Genomic DNA, 22,169 nt, shown 5'->3' on the forward strand with positions numbered 1-22,169 from the left:
CAAGTCCAAATCCTAAATAGAAGTTACTAATTTATATTATTTTATATGAAAATATAAATACATTACTTAATCATATACAATTCCTATTATTCAAGGTTTTTTTAAAACATACTTTTCCTAAATACTTTACTTGAAGATTTGTACTGGAAAGAAAATTAAAGACATTTCATTGGGCCCAGAGAAATAAAGTTGAACTCAAATTTAAAATACAATTACAATTAAAAATTATCTGAAAATTTAAAGCATATGATTTTTATGTTGTCAATAGTATATTTTGAGATATTAATGTGGTTTAATACAGTTTATAATGTCAAATCAACATCTTTCTTTGTTTTCCAATTAGCACACTTGTACAGCATGTAAAATTTTAAAATACATACTTTTTTAATACCCAGTATATAACATTCATCAAAGCCATAAGCTAAAGTACATTCAAAAAATTTTTAAAAAAAGCTCTACAATTTTACTAATAGTTAAAATATCCCTGGAGGTTTTTAGTTAAAACCTGACCTATCCCCCCAAAAAAGAAAAAGTTTCATAATAATTACGACATTGTAATAAAATCTCTATCCTGGAAAGATATAATACTTCTTAAACAGAAGTCCAATATCATGAAATGTTCAAGACCAATTAGAATTGACATGTGGATATTTTATTCTACAGATTATTTCTATATAAATAGCAAATAATCATTAAATTCATTAGGTATATATAATTTTCCAAAGACTTTTTTTCTTGTCTCATACTATCAATCATCATAACACCAGGGTGGGATAAGAATTCATCACTTCTTATATAAATAGACATATGCATGAGTATGTATGTGTGTATACTTTACATCAAATAATTAAGTAGAACATTTTTCATGTGTTAACTCACAGAATAAAAGGGAGCAAAATAGTAATGTCAGGGTATCTTTTAAAATCACATTTAATTCCTTCTTTCATTCTTTTTAAAAAAAATTTTATTGGAGTATAGTTGATTTACAGTCAGCTAGTAACACAACTATAGCTGTGTTAGTTTTAGGTGTACAGCAAATTGAATCAGTTATACACATACATATATCCACTTTTTTTTTTTTTTAGATTCTTTTCCCATATAGACCATTACAGAGTATTGAGTAGAGTTCCCTGTGCTATACAGCAGGTTCTTATTAGTTATCTATTTTATATACAGCAGTATTATCTATACTGACATATATATATGTCAATCCCAATCTCCCAATTTATCCCTCTCTTTCATTCTTGAAAAAACTAACAATAACAACTAAAGAAATGAGAGTTTTGTTTTTCAAAATGGGCTCTGTGTATTACCTGTATGAGAATTACCTAGGTTAAAACATAACAATGTTAAAACATTACCTAGGCTAAAACATTTACCTAGGTTAAAACATAACAATGAAGATTTCTCAATTTAATAAGTAGGGCTAGGGAATTCTATTTCTAAAACCATCACAAGTGATTTCTTGTACTAAAATCTAAGGAACAGACTTAGAAAATAGTAACAGCTGAGGAGAACAGTAGAAGGTAGATAGAAAAGGTGAGCTGAAAATATAGGAGAGGGGCTTCCCTGGTGGCGCAGTGGTTGAGAGTTCGCCTGCCGATGCAGGGGACACGGGTTCGTGCCCCGGTCCGGGAAGATCCCACATGCCGCGGGGCGGCTGGGCCCGTGAGCCATGGCTGCTAAGCCTGCGTGTCTGGAGCCTGTGCTCCGCAACGGGAGAGGCCACAACAGTGAGAGGCCTGCATACCGGAATAAAAAAATATATATATATAGGATATAACTGCTGATCCTGTTTCTAATGAGCTCATGGAGAGAACGTGAAGCTCAGAAGCATTAAATTTCAGTTTTCAGATTCTACAAGGTACAACAGTTTCTTTTTCTAATATATTCAAACTATGCCAAACAACTGCAACTTGGTCTAGATGTAATATCATTAGGCACTAGGTTTATCCCTCTGTGACCTCAAATTGGTTGACCAGATCTGCAAAAAAAGACCAAAATTAATGGAGAAATTCTCAGCTAAAAAGGAACTGAAAACCTGCTACTAAGATATGTGAGACAGCCAAATCGATTCCTGACACCACTGGACCCATCACATTTCTTCTGTTTCAGGACAGTGTATTCAACTTTGGCTTCATGATACAATAACTTGGGAGCTTTAAACTTAGACCAGTGCCTGGGACTCTGATTTAATTAGCTGGGGCGGAGCCAGGGCATCTGTGCATTTTAAAGCTCCCCAGGTGATTTTAACGTGCCACCAGATTTGAAAAGCACTGTTTTAGATCGTGCAGAAAGAGTAAAGGGTTCAAGTGACAGGAGGGGAGCGAACACAGTAGAAGCTATTTAGTTCTGAGTAAATCCATGGGGTAAACTCTTTTCAACATCTCTGAAATTATCACTGAGAGATTCCCCATTAGTGGTGGTCTAGTGTTAGCAAAACAGGAAGGTAAAAGCAGACGATACTGCTAAGGGATTACTGAACTATAAGAAGGAAGCGTCTGATGTGTTGATAACAGACTGTAAGAGTTGCTAGAAATATTTATGGAAAATATTCATACTTCGGCAGTAATGTCATGAGTCATAGTGGTTATACGTAAATAGGCCCATATGGGAAAATTATGGAAGAACTCCAAGTACATTCTAAATGAATCAACCTCTTGCAGTGCTCCAGGAACATTTTAATATGTTTCTTTCACATTGGCTTTAATTAAACCATCTGAGTAATGAAACACAGGGAGAAGCCTTGAGTGATTGTGGGAACTAAGCTTTAAAGATTTCCAATGTGAAGCTTGCCGCTTAACCCTTTTTTTCTATGTAATGTTGGATGAACTGAATGGAAATAATTTTAAAACCGAAAAGCAGATTATTCCTTATAAGAGTTCCTGTATTTTTAAGTTATAAAAGTCATGATACTTAGATTAAATAGTTCATATTTGTGTGCATTCCATGTCTATATAAAATATTTATAAGACCCTTGAATATGATGCAGCATGCTGGAATAAACTCTAGGCTTAGAATCTGAAGATACTGAAAGGTCACTTAGTCTCTGCCTTATTTGAGTCTTGCAAAATAAGGATAATAATATTGTTCTTCTCTCCTTACAAAATTGCTCTGAAGATCAACTGCAGTAAGAGATAAGAAAAAAAACAAAAACAAAAACACCCTGTAAACCGCAAAATGCTTTATAATTATGAGGGATTGTCACTTCTTAATTTAATGATTGTTTGGGGAAGACACTAGAATTCAGTGTTTGTTGTTGGTGCCTGCTCAACTCTCCTTGGATCTTCTTTATCAGTGCTGGGATCCATCCTCCAGCTTCCCCATGCTTTGCTGGTAATGGCTCACACACAAGACCTTCAAAGGATTTCCTTTGGGCAATGAGGTCACTTTGCCAGTACAGACAGCTGGAGACACCTGGAAGTTTTTTGCTTTGCCCCATATCACAATATTCCTTAGCTAATGACTGGTGTAGAAAAATAGAAAAATAACTTCATATTCTAAGAAAAAAAAGATTTAGAGCCAAGTTTACAGATTACAAGGAGAGAAAAAATACATACTGAGATATGAAAGGGACTAAAAGTTTAAACTCCCATGCCCCAGCTCTTCATAGGAAAAGAGGGAAGAGTGTAAAACAAAGCAGAGGAAGAAATGGAACCCAGGAATCAAGGGGGCGGGGCAGTGACAGAGGGTGTTAACCACGACATATATGACAAATCAAGGCACAGCAGTGTAGCAGGTTATCCAGAAATAAAGAAGAAAATAACAAGAGTTGAAAATGGTTACTTCAGTGAGTGACACTTGGGAAAAGAGCTGAGGAACATTTTGCTTTTTCATTATAAGCCTTGGGGAAATATTTGTTTAAAATGGACATGGATAACTTTGATTAAATAAAAATTGAATTAAGTCCCCAAGTGATAACAAGTTAAAGTTGCACATACTCATTTATTCCTTTAAAAAAAAAGAGAGTATTTACTATGAGTCAAGCATTTACTAAGTGCTGGGTATATAGCAGGGGGAAAATGTCCCTGTTCTAGTGTAGTTTATATCCCAGGGAGCATACCTGTGTATGTGCGCATGTATGTATGTATCTATATATTTCTATGTTCATGTCTAGATCACAAACATATTTCTAATATATCTTAGATGGCATAAGTAAAAATAACACAAATAATAACAGAAATTGAGCAGAGTGTAATATTTAAGATCGAGTGATCAGGAAAGTCCTCTCTAAAAGGGTGACATTTTAATAGCGACCTGAATGAAAGGAAGAAATGAAAGATACTCAAACATATTGAGTCTAAATTCCTTTGATGTGTCAGTTAGAGTAGCAGACTCAACAGCTGGGTATACAAAGTAGAGCTTGGGGAAGGAGAATTCTGGGTAAAAGGTGTGGATTAGGGAGACCCTGGCACTGAGGTCTCAGTGGAAGGACTGAGGAGTGCCAGAACCACGGGTCCCCAGGTAGCTGCCATGCTGCAGAGGGAGATGAAAGAGAAGAATGCTGCCAACAGAAATAAGTTAAATATTCGGTGAAAGGGCAAGGAGAATCAAGAAAGTTAGATCCTTAATATTAGTAATCAGTGTTATCAGATTAGCAAATAAAATTATAGGATGCTGCTGTTGGTGGGAATGTAAAATGTTACAGCTACACTGGAAAATAGTTTTGGTAGTTTCTCTGAAGACTAAATATGCACTTATCCTAAGGTACAGCAACTGTACTTTTTGGTGTTTATCCCAGATAGATGAACACTTATATTCCTGTAAATATTTTTGCACTGATGTTCACAATGGATCTATTTGTATTAGTCAAATGTCAGAAACAACCCAAATATACTTCAGTGGGTGGATGGTTAAACAAACTGTGGTACATCCATACCATGGAACACTACTCAGCAATAAAAATAAGTGGACTATTGTTACACACACAACTTGATGGATCTTAAGGGAATTATGCTGAATAAAAGAAGTTAATCTCAAAAATTCTTTCTGTTATGAAATTTACCTAAATAAAAAATATAAAAAATTTGTTTTACAATCTCTTAGAAAATGGGACATTGGTATGTTGAACACTTTCAATTGGGTAAAAGTCATTGCTTTTATGTTTTAGCAACTTTATGTCTTAGCTCCTCCATGTGGCAGAAAAAAAATAACAATGATGAGAAGAGAGTATAATGTATCAGACTGTTTTTGCTTTATACATGTAGATTCTAAGTGCTATTTTTCAGTGTGGCAAAAGAGCAAAAGAAAGAGTTATGTGTTCCGAGGCCAGTGATAATGGTGGGTGCTCTTTTTCTTATTTCAAGTATTCAAGATTTTATCAATTATATTTCTTCAGAGTCTCCAATAGACAACATTCTTTTCAGCACATACTTTTTTTGAAAGATCAGGCATTAGACCTTACATAAGTCCAAGTGTGTGTCTTGCACAATTGTGTGTCTGTGCTTTGAAGATCTGCAACAAAATTTTTCTGTTGACTTATGAATAAACATTTCTACTTTAATAGTAATGTATGTTCACTGTAGGAAATTTAGAAACTACAGAAAAATGTATCAATGAAAATAAGCATCAACTTCTTTCTCACAATCAAGAGGTAATTATCATTGAAAATGTAATATGTTTTAAATTTGTTACTGTTAAAGTAATCAGCTAGTGATAGTATTAGGCAAACTTACATAAACAAACAAAACCTCTTAAATTACTATATATGACTGATTCCATTTGGGGCATTATTGTGTGTGTGTGTGTGTTTAAATTTTGGCTACTAGTTATTAAAAGGATTGAAGATTAGAATACTGAATAATGTTTTGATCCTAGATAATATGGACAGATAGGAAAGATATAAAACATAAAAGGACATTTACAATATATTAGACTATGAAAAGTAAGATGACAGTGATATAAAAATGTTTTGTGTATTCTTAGTCTATATATTGAAAGGTATAACAACACAGCATATATTTTTCACAGATTTTACAAACTATAAAATGTCTTTGGAAAATCATCAATAAAGACTTTGACAAATACAGAGCAAATTTTTGATACTTTAAAGCTAATTATATATTCTGTGCAAATAGTCCAACCTATGCATCTCTTTGGTCAGTGCATTTGGATACTTAGTAAATGCACTCACAGCAGATATTTTAGAGGCTGGAGGTTGTTGAAATTAAAAACAGAAAAATGTCATCAAACTCACTATTATATACAAAAATATTTACTTTATAGACTTTTAAAATTAGAATGCTATTAAGATATTTCATATCTGGCTTAATATTTTCCAAAACTCCCACAACTATTTTTCAATTAATTAAAATGACACAGGCTTTTCTTTTAAGCTAATCTCAAGTGATGTCTGTAGTCATTTCTTCCAGTTATTTCATTGTATTCCATTATGCCTAAAATAAGGATTTTGCAAAAACGTGTGAAAGTTTGAGAATTACACCTTCATTTTCAAATATTACTTGAAATTGACTTTTTTTTTTCCCACTTAAAAGACTGAATAGTTTGTTTTATGACTTGCTTCTTTGCCAGTAGAGAGCAGTGTTGGACATCATATGGACCTAATTATAATATCTGCTTTTCTTGCTTTCTCAAATGTTTTTAGAATCACTCTGTAAATATGAAAATGTGGGTTTTTAAAAAATAAATGCCAGATAAACAACAACTAAAATAATTAACTAAAGAGTTACTAAGCCTAGCTGCTAGGAAATCTGACACTAACATATGAAAGAGCTAACATAAATATATTGAATACACGTTTATATCAAATTCAAAATATGCCAATTGTATGTAGATAACATGTTCTCTATACAATTATTTTAAAATAATAAAGGAAAATAATTTTCATTTTGTAAAACATAAAAGCTTTCTTTAACATCAAGGCTAATAAATAACTCTTGGTAGCATAACTACCAATGGTTATTTTAACTACAGAAGAAAACTAAATGAGTATGTCTCTATCTTTGTAAGCAAGGTTTCAGAGACTCAAACAGGATGGGGCTAATTTTCTTGGCGTTAACTTGACTGCATATGTGTATTAAAAAAACCCACAAAAAACTCCCCAGTACTTAAACCTTCCAGCTACTCAACTGCACCCAGTAGATAACCCATACAGGAGTAAGCCAATTTAATTTTATAGTCTTTATTTGGCTGACTCTCCATGTCACAGTGCCAAACAATATAAAAAGCACATCATAATAATCAATTGCTAAAGAAAGGTCAGAATCAATCGAACTTAAACCTATTACTTAATTGTCAAAACCATGATCCTAAAAAATAAAATAAAATAGATCCACCAAAAAAGAAAGGATATAATTTAAACTAAATACTCTAAAGGTTATCCTTTAAAGGATGAGCAGGATTTAAAAGAGAATAAAAAATACTGGGGTCAGTGTTTAAACGTTTACATTTTATATTTGATTTGATAGTTATTCTCACTTTATTGTAGTAACTTTCTATTAAATTGTATCTTTTTTATTATTGTTATATTTTATTTTTTATTTTTGGCTGCGTTGGGTCTTCATTGCTGCACGCGGGCTTTCTTTAGTTGCGGGGAGTGGGGGCTACTCTTCGTTGTGGTGCACGGGCTTCTCACTGCGGTGGCTTCTCTTGTTGCAGAGCACGGCTCTAGGTGCATGGGCTTCAGTAGTTGCAGCACACGGGCCCTAGAGTGCGCGGGCTTCAGTAATTGCAGTGTGTGGGCTCAGTAGTTGCAGCGTGCAGACTCTAGGGCGAGCAGGCTTCAGTAGTTGTGAAGCACACGGGCACACTAGTTGTGGCACATGGACTCAGTAGTTGTGGCGCACAGGCTTAGTTGCTCCATGGCATGTGGGATCTTTCTGGACCAGAGATTGAACCTGTGTTCCCTGCATTGGCAGGCAGATTCTTAACCACTGCGCCACCAGGTAAGTCCTTAATATTAAATTGTATCCTCTATCTTCTTATTTTACATGAATACAGAGTGTATTATTTTAACAGGCTCTTGCTATTAAAACAAGATTCCTAATTTTAAGGCAAAACAAACCTAGTTGCTATAAACAAGAAACTGTGCTCATTGCCCACTGTGGAAGGGTCTCCCAAATCGAGTTTTGAATAACACAGTCACAGTAAGAAGCACTGAGGGTTTTGTTCTGTCTCAGAGGCCCCTCCACAGTCAAACTTCTTTTACATCTGAGGAGTGAGACAGGTGGAGTGAAGGGCAGAGCATTCACCTGTGTTGTTATAAATAAAATTATTACAAAAATAAATAAACACCAACTAACACAGAAAACCAAAAGCATGGGCTTTGAATCCAGACAGGCTTTACAATCCATTTTCTCCTTAGAGAACCACTTGATTGTGGACTGTGGAGATATTATCATTCAACTCCCATTATTTTATAGATAATATAAACTGAGGACAAAGAAGGTGAAGTGACTTCTGAAGGTCACAAAGCTTTTCAGTAGCAGAGCGAGGGCTAGGATTCCAGCTCTCCTAATTTTCAGACATATACTCTATTTTTGCTATCTTAAATAAAACAGAAACAGAAGGAAAGATAATATAGTATACTGGATATATATTACCCATTTAGGCCACATCCATTTGGTTAATTAAGTTTTAAGTTATAGGTTCTTCCTACTGTGAGATATGCTTAAGATGTGAGGAAGTCACCTCACACCAGCCAGAATGGCCATCATCAAAAAAGTCTACAAACAATAATTGCTGGAGAAGATGTGGAGAAAAGGGAACCCTCCTACACTGTTGATGGGAATGCAAATTGGTACAGCTGCTATGGAGAACAGTATGGAGGTTCCTTAAAAAATAAAAATAGAACTACCATACAACCCAGCAATCCCACTCCTAGCCATGTACCCGGAGAAAACCATAATTCAAAAAGATACATGCACCCTGGGACTTCCCTGGTGGTGCAGTGGTTAAGAATCCACCTGTCAATGCAGGGGACATGGGTTTGAGCCCTGGTCCAGGAAGATCCCACATGTCACAGAGCAACTAAGCCCATGTGCCACAACTACTGAGCCTGTGCTCTAGAGCCCATGAGCCACAACTACTGAGCCCACATGCCATAACTACTGAAGCCTGTGCGCCTAGAGCTCGTGCTCTGCAACAAGAGAAGCCACCGTAATGAGAAGCCTGCGCACCGCAACGAAGAGCAGCCCCTGCTCACCTCAACTACAGAAAAGCCCACATGCAGCAATGAAGACCCAACACAGCCAAAAAAAAAAAAAAAAAAAGGAAAAAATATACATGCACCCTAATGCTCATTTCAGCACCATTTACAATAGGCAGGGCATGGCAGCAACCTAAATGTCCATCAACAGAGGAATGGATAAAGAAGATGTGGTGCATATATACGATGGAATATTACTCAGCCATAAGAAAGAACAAAATAATGCCATTTGCAGCAACACGGATGGACCTAGAGATTGTCATACTGAGTGAAGTAAGTCAGACACAGAAAGACAAATATATGATATCGCTTATATATGGAATCAAAAAAAAAAGGGTACAAATGAACTTATTTACAAAACAGAAGTAGAGTCATGTATGTAGAAAACAAACTTATGGTTACCAGGGGATAAGGGTGGGGGGGATAAATTGGGAGACTGGGACTGACATATACACACTACTAATAAAATAGATGATAACTGATAAGAACCTGTTGTATAGCATAGGAAGCTCTACTCAATACTCTATAATGGCCTATATGAGAAAAGAATCTAAAAAGAGTGGATGTATGTATATGTATAACTGATTCACTTTGCTGTACACCTGAAACTAATACAACATTGTAAATCAACTATACTCCAATAAAAATATAAAAAAAAAAATCTGAGGAAGTCAAAAGAATATTTGGTTGGCTTTACGGTTAGGTAACCTGAATTTCCTCTACCATTTCTTTATTGAAGCTCTCAGAGCCTCAGTTTCCTCATTCAAAAAATGGGGATAACACACAGTGTTTCTGTGAGAATTAAATGAGAAAATGCAATCAGTGACTGGCACAGAGTGAATGTTCACTGAATTTATGCTTAGAAATTAAAATACAATAATAAAATAACAGTCACAACAAGAATTTACAAAAAGCCAATCTACCAACAGACTATGAAATAAGCAAGAAAAAAAACCTATTTTAGGCCACTAGTAGTCAGATTTTGGCTGTAGAGGCAGCTAGAATCCTTACCAACACATACACAGGTATATTCTTTCCTCAAAATTTTATTGGTTATTTTTAAACACTTATTCTTCTAAATTCTCATTGTAATTTAATTTCATTGCAATGTAATTAATTATACAAAATGAGATGTGAGATTTTTAGGATATCTATGAAATACCTACATGTGGATACCTTATCAGTAAGTGTTTATACTGTTTTTCAGGAAGGCCAAGTACTTTTCTTGCTAAATATATTCCTAGTTGCTTTATAGTCTGGGGTAAACAAGTTTTCTTAAATTCTATTTATAACAAATTATTGCTACTATGGGAAACATTTACCCTGCATTTAGTCAGCTTACCAAATTATCTTATTAAGCCTAGCAGTTTTATTTCTTTTGAAAAATGTGAATCTACTGGAATGTAATTATCAATATCTTTCTCAATATTGTTACAAATTCTTTCATCCTCCTTGCTTACAAAACAATGTTAAATAACAGTTATAACAAGTATCCATTTCTTATTCTTAATTTTCATGAGATTAAGCTTTTGGCAATACAATATACTGCTTATTATTCTACTTCTGTTTTAAACTTCAATAACATAATTGCCCCCAAAATTCTTGTGCTCCTGAACTCTGTCCAAAAAGAATATATTTATCCAGAGAAGGCCCTAATATTTCAAAGAACCTCCACATTTCTCCTGAGCTAAATTTATCTCTTCTTCTCCCTTTTGGAGAGAACATTCTTTAAAAGCTCTGCATCCATCCTAATTCAGGGGATAACATTTCCAGTACTTCCCCTCTGAAACACTATGTTATCATCATCATTTCTCTAACCTCTTCCTCCTCCTCCTCATTATTATTTCTATATCCTAATTCATTTAAAAAATATTTATTGTGTACCATCTCTGTGTCAGTTTCTGTTCTAGATACCAGGGATACAGCAGTGAACAAAACAGATCCAAATCCCTGACCTACTAATGCTGCTGTAGGCTACACCCTTATCTTCAGTGCTCAGAGGGGGTGCCTATATTTTCTCACAGGTTTTTTCATTCCACTCCACCTACAGCCCTATTACGTATAATGTAAATAAACTGCAACAAGAGAGCTTCCAAATCAACACTAATTGCCATAGTGGAGCTCTCTGGCTGTACGTGATTAGTTTTGAAATCTTAAGCCGTCTTGGAGAAGACCTCATCCCAAGCTGTGAGCAGAACTTCTCCTTCACATTTAAATATCACAGAAATGAGTGACCACATTAAGGGATTTTACTACTCAAACTGCTATCCTTGTTTCTTTAGGAAGGGAGAAAAATCTACTTTTTAGATCTTGATAGGCTGTGTATAGCTCTTTCGAGTGAAAACTGAGTGTGGGCTCATGATACTCCTGAAATGCAGATTTATTTATTTCTTTCAACAGACCTTCTGTCAATGATTAATATGAATGATCACTTTGTGAAGCACTGCTGCATGCACAGCGCTCATTAGTCTGCTGTGATGGTACAAGCAAAGAAGACGGGATCCTGCCCCCTGGGGTTTTACCTGCTAGATTTAGAGATTCAAACACATACAAGGAAAGGCAAAGACAACAAAAAAACAAGACAAACAAACAGACAAAAACCTGAGATCTGGAACAGATTGAGACAAGCTTAACGTACTATTCTACTCCCAGCAGGGGCTGGAACAGATTGAGACAAGCTTAATGTACTATTCTACTCCCAGCAGGGGCCCTCAGAGGCACAAGTGAAAGCAGGCTCTGCACTGAGCAGGCCTTCTTTTAATCAAGAAATGTTTACTGAGGACCTACTATGTGTCAGGCACTGTTCCAGGTACTTAGATACAGTGATGAACAGAAGAGTCAAAGTCTCTAGGGAAGTGGCTTGGTGGAAACATGCATAAGGGTTTTAGAACCACATGGACACAAAGTTTGAATTCTGGCTCTGCCACTTGATAGGTTTATGAATCTTAACATCTCTGAGCAGCAGCATCTTCTTTTGTAAAATGTAGATAAATATCCCTGTATTTATAAATGGTTATAAGCAAAAATCGTATGGGTAAAGGGCCTGACACATAGTAGGCATTCAAAAAATATTTGCTTCATTCAATAAATGCTCCTACAGGGAAAGATAAATACTGTATGGTATCGTTTATATGTGGAATCTAAAAAATACAACAAACAAGCGAATATAACATAAAAGAAGCAGACTCACAGATATAGAGAACAAACTAGTGGTTACCAGTGGTGGGGGGGGGAGGGGTAATATAGGGTAGGGGAGTGGGAGGTACAAACTGTTGGGTGTGAGATAAGCTCAAGGATGTATTGTACAACACGGGGAATATAGCCAATATTTTGTAATAACTGTAAATGGAAAGTAACCTTTAAAAATTGTATAAAAATTTAAAAATAAAATAGAAAAAAAATACATGCTCCTAAATGATACATAGGTGCTGATTATTTGGTTCTATATCCTAAAGTAATGCTGGAAAGACAGAGTTTGTGACTGATTATTTTCAACAACGGTCAGGGTTTTTTTTTCCTTCTGATTTTATAGACTCAACATAATTCTATTAATAGGGCTTAAATAAGTCTTCTGGGAAGCTGATGACTCTGGCTAATTAAGTGGCAGATTGGGAAATACAGACGCATCAAGCATCCAACAATGGCAGAGTCCTGGCAATTTCTACAGGGGAATAGGAGAATGAGTGGGTCACTCTGATTTTGTGTAATCAGCTGCGTCCATTTATGGAAGGATTCTGCCTTGCAATCAGATGCTGCTATGAGGATGCTGCTGTTTTATCTCATTAGCTAATAGCTGAATTCCCTCTTCCCTGTTTGTAAAAGTGAGCAGCTATTCTGCTTCTACTATCACAACTCATTCTTCCTACTTTTGTTACCATTAAGCCCATCTACTTCTAATTTAATTTGATAATTCAGTTTATTTTTTTAAGTCTACACTTTTTTCTTTTTAAAGACAATTTTATTTATTTATTTTCAATAGTTGAAGTCAGTTATCACTAATTAGCACCGATTAGTCTTCACTGTAATGTTTAACTGGTTTTTCTTTAACCTTACTATATGCTGATTTTATTTGATTATCCTTGACCTTTAAAAGAATCAGTTGTCACATATTCCTCAGCAGCTTTTGAGAGTATTTTTCAGTTGCCCTTTGAAAATTCTAATCCTGGTATTAACATAGACCTTTATGTTTTTATTGGAATACTTCTAAAAATTTAATAACCTGATTAGTAACTATAATTCCAAACTATATTAAAAATTCCCTTTATATATACAGAATTATATTGCAGTATATATACATTTCTATTTCCCATGATATATTTGATTAATATATCAAATACTTAAATTTGCTATATTCACACTGCAAAACTGGTATTTGAGAAGAACCTTTACTTTATATGCAGTTCCATTATTAATATGACTAAAGTTTAAAGTAAGTTACTTATTTTTAACACATTTTTAATTTAAGCATTTTATGACATGCTGTTTCAATTCCTTGCGCATCAGAATTAATATACTATATATATACTGGCTCAGGCCTGAGATTAATTTATTTTCATTTAAAAGCAATAAATGTTATTAAAATGCACAAATAAGTGAAGTATTAGCAAAGATTTAATAGCATTAAAATCATATTTATTTGCATTTCATTTCGGGGCTAATCTAGTATAAATTTCAAAATTATATATGGCCACAATAGAAATCATGCATGCTGCTACATGTAAGAATTAGAAAACATATGGTATTCTCTCTTTGCACCAAAAATTTACATTCTGTTACTGAATATTCAGGTTAAAAGATCTATCCAAACTCAGGAAGCCTCACTCTATAAAGCCCCAATAACCCCCGCTCCTCCCCAGTAATGGAATTTTACTAAAGACTCTGAGAGTTTCTGCCATTTAAACATGATTAAGTCTTTATCTGAAGGTAGATGGCATTGCACACATCAGACACCTTGGGGAAGGGTCTTTTTAAGTCCTTGATAACATCTCATTGGAGTTGGAGGGCCTCAGTCACTAGAACCCCATCTGTCAAGCTTTGCCTGTAGAAATCCTGCCAGCAGCCTGCAGGAAGGAATGCAAAGTGCGTGGTTGGTAGGGAAAATGTCACGAGAAGGGCAAGTAACTTTCCCTTATTCTCAACAGTCTTGTGAGCCTCGCCACAGAAAGTACTTTTGGCTTGTTGCTCTAAAACACTTCCTGAGAGAAGGAAGAGATGCAGGTTGTGGTTGGTTCTTCTGTACTTGGATTGAAATTTCCACTGTTATTAGGATAGCAAATTTACCACGTTACCATATATACTATTTGTAAAATACAAATCGTCACGTAAACACTGAAGTCAAGGGGCTTTATTTTTGTTAATTCTTATTGTCCTCAAAGATTGGCTGTTTACTGAATGACCAAGTCAAACGTTATTCTGCCAAGGATATAGTGCTAGGAAGAATCTCTGGACTCAAATTAAGATTTGAATCTTGGCTCTGCTGTTACTAAGTTTTTGGTCAATCTACTTTACATTTCCAAATGTTAGTCTTTATAAAAAGTGGTAGTGATACTTCTATATAGAGTCATTCTGAGGATTGCTGAATATAATGAGAATACACTATTTAGTATTTAATAGTATTTAGTATTTAATAGGCTTGTCTCACTTAATCAAGTAGGAGAACTAAAACTATTTTATAATAAAAGCCAAAGAGTCTCTTTGAAATTAAACTGTTCCATACTACATGATCCAGATATATTACAGAAAACAAGTAATCAATTAGCTTCTGGTTTTTATCTACTACTTTGAAATTATATAAATGTGAGTAAAAAGGCAAGGGTGTTTGTCATGCTAGTTCCCCCCCACCATGGTTTTATTTTTTTAATTTAAAAAAATTTTTTTTAATATTTATTTATTTATTTACTTGGTTGCGTTGATGCGGCAGGTGGGCTCCTTTGTTGTGGCTTGCCGGCTTCTTAGTTACGGCAGGAGGGCTCCTTAGTTGTGGCTTGTTAGTTGTGGCATGTGAACTCTTAGTTGCGGCATGCATGTGGGATCTAGTTCCTGGACCAGGGATCAAACTCGGGCTCCCTACATTGGGAGCACGGAGTCTTAACCACTGTGCCACGAGGGAGGTACCCCACCCATGATTTTAATGTCCCAGTATAACTCCAGGGATTTAATAAATGGGAATCTGATATTTAAGTGGGACTATGAAGTGTCTCTGTGTGTGTGTGTGTGTGTGTGTGTGTGTGTGTGTGTGTATACCAGCAAATATACTCATGGGCCTGTATTTAAAATAATGAAAGGAAAAGAACGGATAAATAGGGTACTATTTAATCAAATGTTAGAGATAAAAAATATACAGGAAACATTACATTTAAACTTTACTAAGTGCTAAGTATAGTGCTTATGACTTTTTCCAAGAAACTTCTAAATTTAATAAGGTAAAAATTTGGTGTTACTAAAATTAAATCTGCTGTTAAATTAAGTGGTATAAGTGTACTATGTAGGTGTGTGGTGATCTCATTAATGAGGTCATGCAGTTGGTCATTGTACAAAAGAAGTTAGTCTGAAGTAATCAGAAACACACTGGTTCGGTGACTATAAATTGGTTAAAATCTGAAACTTGTGCTGTTAAATGATCCAGTTTGTGACGGTCAAGGTACAGCATTCAGGAAGTATATCATCTAAATGATCTCAATGCCTCTAATTTATATGTCTCAAGTTCAATACATAGATAGATAGATGTATTGCTTTGGGGCCAAAGTATTTAACCTATTGGTTATGATTTTCTGTCTAAACAGACTTGTACATGGATAATCGTACTGCTAGCTAGAATAGCACATCTGCATCCAATGGGTAAATCAGTTATAGGCCATATCTAAAGATTTGGCATGCTATATCTGTTTGCTTGAGAATATTTGTTGACAGGGAGATCACTACCTCACAAGAGCATCTGCTACTATACAGTAGCATTGTGTATAATATTCTTCCTAGGATGGCGTTATTTTGGGGAGAATGACAATGAAGCAGAAGCTAAAATACTGAAGGAACAAAGGAGTCACCTGGGGATTACAGATGACTTAAATTAGGAGAGGAAGAGTGGCACAGTTTGATAACATGAGACTCAGAGAGAGTAGGAAAGGGGAAGGAAAGTCAAGTCGCTTGCCAGGCCAGGTGTTCTGGGAGGAGTTGTGTGGAGAAAACATCCACCTCTTGTGGAAAGTGTTCAAGGTCGGCAAAGGCAACAGGGGATTTCGAGCCCTCAGAAGAGAGCTGGTTTTCTTTGGAGCAAGAAGAAGCAGGGTTCAGAGGAGAGGTGGAGGACAAAGGGGATTTTGCTGGTGATTGATCTTGAGTTCCCAGAGACCCAGGCATAGTTCCTTCTTCAAAGAAAAAAAACTTTTTTTATTTCATTGATTTAAAAAATAATTGTACTATGTCTGAAAATGTACTTAAAATGTCTTATAAAGAGTCATAAAATAGAGGAAGGTAAAATAAATTAGAAAAATGAAGCAAAAGGAAAATAAAGCAAGAATGTAGAGTAGAAATAGGTTTGTAGTCAAAAGCCATGTAATCCTGTAAATTTTCTAGAAGTGGATCATAAACTAGGCTTCAATTTCTTCAGCAGCAGCATAAAGAAACACCATCAGTTAACTATATGATTCACTGTTAACAAGGAAAAATAAAAATAGAAGTGTTTCATATATATGACGGGACTTTGATATGTAACGATTAATATGTGATTTCACTGGCAGAGTGTTTGATAGTTCATTAAATTTAAACAGCACACTAGATATTTGTTTTACTTTTATAATAACTATGAACAAAAAAAACAACTGCACAGTTATTATTAACTTTATTTCAACCTATCATCTTTTATACTATGTTCAAGTATATTGGAGAAATACCTATCCCTTTCAATCAAAATGGGATAAAACATTAACTACTTTCATCTTTGCATTCTGTCCTACACAGTTGCCTGTCTAAATAACTTTCTTTATAATTATTATATTAATATTTAATTTACTCAACCATGAAATACTTCCTGGCTGTGAAATGCACTTCGAGGCATTGTAGGGTAGATATAACATACAGGCAAATAAAGCCCTACCTTAAAAATGATTCTCCTGAGTATAGTTCCCACTTCCAATAGATCTGCCAAGCTTTTAAAAGTCTCAATGAGTTTCTAGAGTCAAGTTTTCCAAATTGAAAAAATATGAATCATGACATCTTGTCAGTTTTATTTTTCAGACGATACATTTTTCTTAAAGCTTTCCTTATCTCCACATTGTTAATGTTGGAAGAAGTCATGACATTCCCTTCTACAGTACCGGGTAGTGACAGCTGAATTATTTCTCCTACTTAGCTCTCCCAAGTATCATTGTTAGCATTATTTTTGAGACATTCTGTAGTACTAAATCAAGGGTAGTAATTATGAAGGAAAAAATGTGTTGGGTCAGTTATAATAAACATTTTAAAAATGCTTGTCAAGGCTTTATTTTAATAAGTATATGTTAACATAAAGTTAAATCCAGAGAGTTAGGATGTAGGTAGGTATAGATTTCTGAGAATTAATTTAAATGTACATCAATTACTAAAACTTTATCTTATACAGTATTTCCAAAATAAACACAAATGACAGCATTACTGATTCAGGGATTCATAAGGCATTAGCTGGGTCTGTGCTCTCAGTCATTTGTGGAAATAATTCAGTAAGTGGTTTATATGCAAAGCCCATGGCAGTTGTGTTCATATCTACTTATGTTTACAGGAAAAGGAGACTTTCCAAGAAAACTCCATTAGCGTGTCCTTTAAAAGCTCCTCAAGAAGCTATGCTCTGCTGGCATTTTGAAATACTCCGGGATTAAATAAAATTCTTGCAAATGTCTAGAAATTATGGAGAAAAGGATGATTTCTAAAATCTACTATGTGTTATTTACTGTCTTCAAACATAATACCTCATTTAAGGGTAATGAAAACATCAGGAAATGTTCCATAAGTTTGTAGACTGAAGGCAGACAATTTCCACCTTTAGTAAGGTAAAGGTATTTATGTAGATCCCTTTAGTAAGGTATCTGTTTCTACATAAATTAAAATTATAGATATTACCTTATGGACAGAGTGAATAATTTACTCTAGCATAGTCTTATAGCACTGATAACAAACATGCAACAGTCTCCTTATTAAACTGAGTCTAAGTTCTAATTCTAACAAATCAGAAAGTAAGTGTTCTAAAATGTACAGATACTCTTTCCTTAAGAATTTCCTTGCCAGCCATGGGACAATCCATGACAAATTAAATGCCTAATGGAACTCCTCCAACCACGGCCGTTAGATCCAGGTCTCTCCCCACCCTTTCCCTCTTCTTACTGATACGGGCACAGTGGATAACCATCTATTCCACCCTCCAGCATCCCTCCCTATTCAAAGCCTCCCATGATTGCTTCTTACACTGCCAGGGCTTTCCCAAGTACTGGAATTCTAATAAAGCATGGGTGGGCTGTCTATGAAATCAGGGCAAATGAGTAACAAATTTATGTTCTGAATAAAATGAAATATATAAGTTGAGGGATAGAAAAATACGGCTCTGGAAAACCTGGTGCATAGGAGGAAGGGACATAACGAGTGTTCAAGTTGGGGAAAGGAAGCCTGAGAGAGGAGGAGAAGACAGCCTATTGGCAGATCATTCTGGAAGAACACAGTGAGACTAGGATAATTGTTCTCTTCAGTTCTGGAAATTCCTCAGGAATAAATTGCTAGAAACTATTCATCAGAAGAGCAAGAGCTTATCAAGCGATGAAACATAGGGCCTCCTTTTTCTAACAGAACAGAATAAGATTCAGCAAGTCTAACAGGAGACATTCTCTACTTACATAAAGACAAAAGGCTTCAAGTTCTAAGACCTGGTGGCATGCTATAGTGATTAGAAGCTCATGCTCTAGAATCATGCTGTCTGAACTTGAGAACTCTGCTGATTAATAACTGTGTAACCATGGGCAAGGTATTTAATTATTCTAAACTTCAATTTCCTTATTTGTAAAATAAGGGCCATAATAGTAACTAAAGTAGGTAACTATATAGAGAGAATTGTTATACCTACATTACCTACCTCATAGTATTGACATGACGATGCAGACAGAATATGTGTCTAACAAGGTATAAGCAGTCAACAAGGATAGTAGAACTAAGCTAAACTATGAGTTGATCAGTCAGCATATACCAATGACCAGTCACTAACCTTTACCCAATTTGATCGAAAGTAGCAGGTTAGAGGATGTGAATTCAGGGAAAAGGAAGTTGGGAAAGACAAGAGTCACCATTGAGAGAGTGTGGAAGGGGAAAAGGAGGAAGGCAGGGGATTGCTAAAACAAATGACTATATAAATTGGACTCCATTGGGGCTTCCCTGGTGGCGCAGTGGTTGAGAGTCCGCCTGCCGATGCAGGGGACACGGGTTCGTGCCCCGGTCCGGGAAGATCCCACATGCTGCGGAGCAGCTGGGCCCGTGAGCCATGACCGCTAAGCCTGCACGTCCGGAGCCTATGCTCCACAATGGGAGAGGCCACAGCAGTGAGAGGCCCATGTACCGCAAAAATACAAATAAAAAAAATTGGACTCCATCAAGTCTTGCTAATCATAGATGGACATTCAGAAAATCTTGATAGTGATGGCTATACTATGCAAACACATCCAAGAACAGCTTAAGAGAAGTATTTCCATTGCACTGGAAATTTACTCCTTATTTTAGCACAATTTTATTACAAGACTTTTATACCAGAAAGTTTTATTTATCCAGGTGTCACCAGTACAATGGATTATTCGTATCCTGAAATTTTCTTTTTCTTCTCCCAAATCGTCACCTTTGGATGGTTTTAATGCTTATTAACACTGCCACAGATGGTATGCAACAGCAAAGAGAACTGAAACTAAAGACACTCAATTTTGCTGCTCATTATTAGCTTCCCCTAAAGACTCATAGGGAGCAAGGTGGACCGTATTGATTAAAATAGGCTTTATCTGTGTATTTCATTTGTTTTTTTTTGCTACTTGTAACTTCCAGTACAAAGAAAATACCCTGATCTTTCCCACTGCTTCTCAAGTACACTGCAGTCAAAATGCAAGGTTTTAGGCTCACTCTGGACCTACTAAATCAAAATAAGTGAACAGGAAATCTTCATTTTTTACAAGCACACCAGTTTAAGAAACACTGATCGATTCTAAATAAACCCAAATATGATTACTTCTGCATATTCAATGATAACGTTTCTCTGTACCACAAAGCATTGTGACAGCTCTTTATCTGGTCAAGGATATGCATGCCCTACTTACTAAAATGTCTACTTGTATTAGGATAGTGCAGAAAGGGGTGTGTACAGTTTAAAAAATGGGGCAATAGGGTAGCACGTAGCAGCATTCTCATGGATTAAAGCCCACAACTCTCAAAAGCAACTTTCTCTTTTTTGTATACTTCTATACAGAAGGTTGCTTTAATGTAAAATTCAAAATAAAAGGTGTATACATGATAATAAAAATACTATCTTTATCTGTTTAAAAATTTAAGAGTAGTTATACAATATATTCCTCTACTGTTACATTTCTGAAACTAGAGAAGGCAGCTTGGACAGGAAAAACATTATCTTTCAAATAGGTTAGAACCTAAAAGAACTTTATCTGCACAGAAGACCAGGTTTCATTTTTTAGATGGTGTGACTTTAGATAAGTAATTTAAGTACTCTGAGGTTGTATTCCTATTTGTAAAATGTAATAATATTAGTTCTGACTACCTCACTGTAATGCAAAAGCATAAACAAATGTAAGGTAATAACACTTGGCAAAGAGACATGACAGTTAGCAAAGGTGTAGAGGCCACTACTCTAAATGGCATAGGTAATTTTGTAGTTCACAGGAAATGACTTTTTGATGTTTGTGCTTACTTTTTAGACATTTCTTCATGATGGAGGACGAGGTGCATATGCAATATAATATTGATGATTCTTGCTCTTTACTTAGTACTTGAAAGGAACTAGCTCATCACTCAAAACAAAAATCAGGTTTCAAGAAATTGCTTATTTAAAAAATGCTACAAAGATAGATTTAAAAATTGGTACCATCTGTCCTTTGATCTGTAAGACATAGTAAATTCAGAGTCCTTATATGTACCTTATTTATATGAGTATATACATACGTGTGTGTACCTTATGTATATTTGTGTACATGAATTTAACTTCAATTAATTATTTCAGAAGTCAGGTAAAATCCTTGGATAAAAGGAAAATGGAACAGAAAGAAGGGAATGTCTCTTTGAATCCATATGGTAGAAAGAAGCCATAATGAAATTCTCAAGGCAAAACTCCTTCTCCACAGGAAGCCGGCTTTCACCTGATCTTCTGCAAGTGTCTTTGTTAACTGAGAAAAAACATCCTCTCTTTTGACAGTGTTGAAACTTGAAAACAGTAGTTTGTTCTAAAATAAGTTCACAGCATGAGACAGGTTTAAAAACAATTTTTTGTTTGTTTGTTTTCCTATTTATAACAGATAGGTTTCTGACAGAAATTATCAGAGCTTTTAAAATGCAAGATCACAGCATTAGCCTTTTAGTTGTTTGGTGTTTACTGAGTAGTCACAAAATAGTACGCTCAATATTCTGGGCTTTAAATTCTTTTCTTGCATATCTCCAACCTAGATGTTCCATAGGACCTAAAATTCAATGTCTAGAACCAAGAGACATCTCTGATTTGGTACCTCATTATCCCCTATCTCAAGTTTGCATCTATCTCTGCACTCTTGTCACCCAGGAATACAGCTGGGGGATTATCCTCATAATTATTTATCTGCTTACCTATATATAGTCTACACTACAACCATATGGAACCCTTAGGCTTTCTAAAATTAACCATTTTTCTGGAATGTTCCTGGGAGGCTGTGCGTGCTGTTCCCTCTGACTGTAACAGCCACCTCACCTCAATCACTAAGATCATTTATGTTGGCTCTTATCTCCATTAGGAAATCTTTCTTCACCCTGA

The 22,169-nt window shown here is 35.3% G+C and overlaps 1 protein-coding gene across 1 annotated transcript in view; it reads right to left on the reverse strand.

Moving 5' to 3' along the window:
- Positions 1-22,169, reverse strand: part of GULP1 (GULP PTB domain containing engulfment adaptor 1) — a 276,087-nt gene that overhangs the window by 62,852 nt on the left and 191,066 nt on the right. The window lies entirely within an intron of this gene.

The sequence above is a fragment of the Grampus griseus genome (assembly GCF_964374135.1).
Source record: "Grampus griseus genome assembly, chromosome: 7".
NCBI classification, from domain to species: Eukaryota; Metazoa; Chordata; class Mammalia; order Artiodactyla; family Delphinidae; genus Grampus; species Grampus griseus.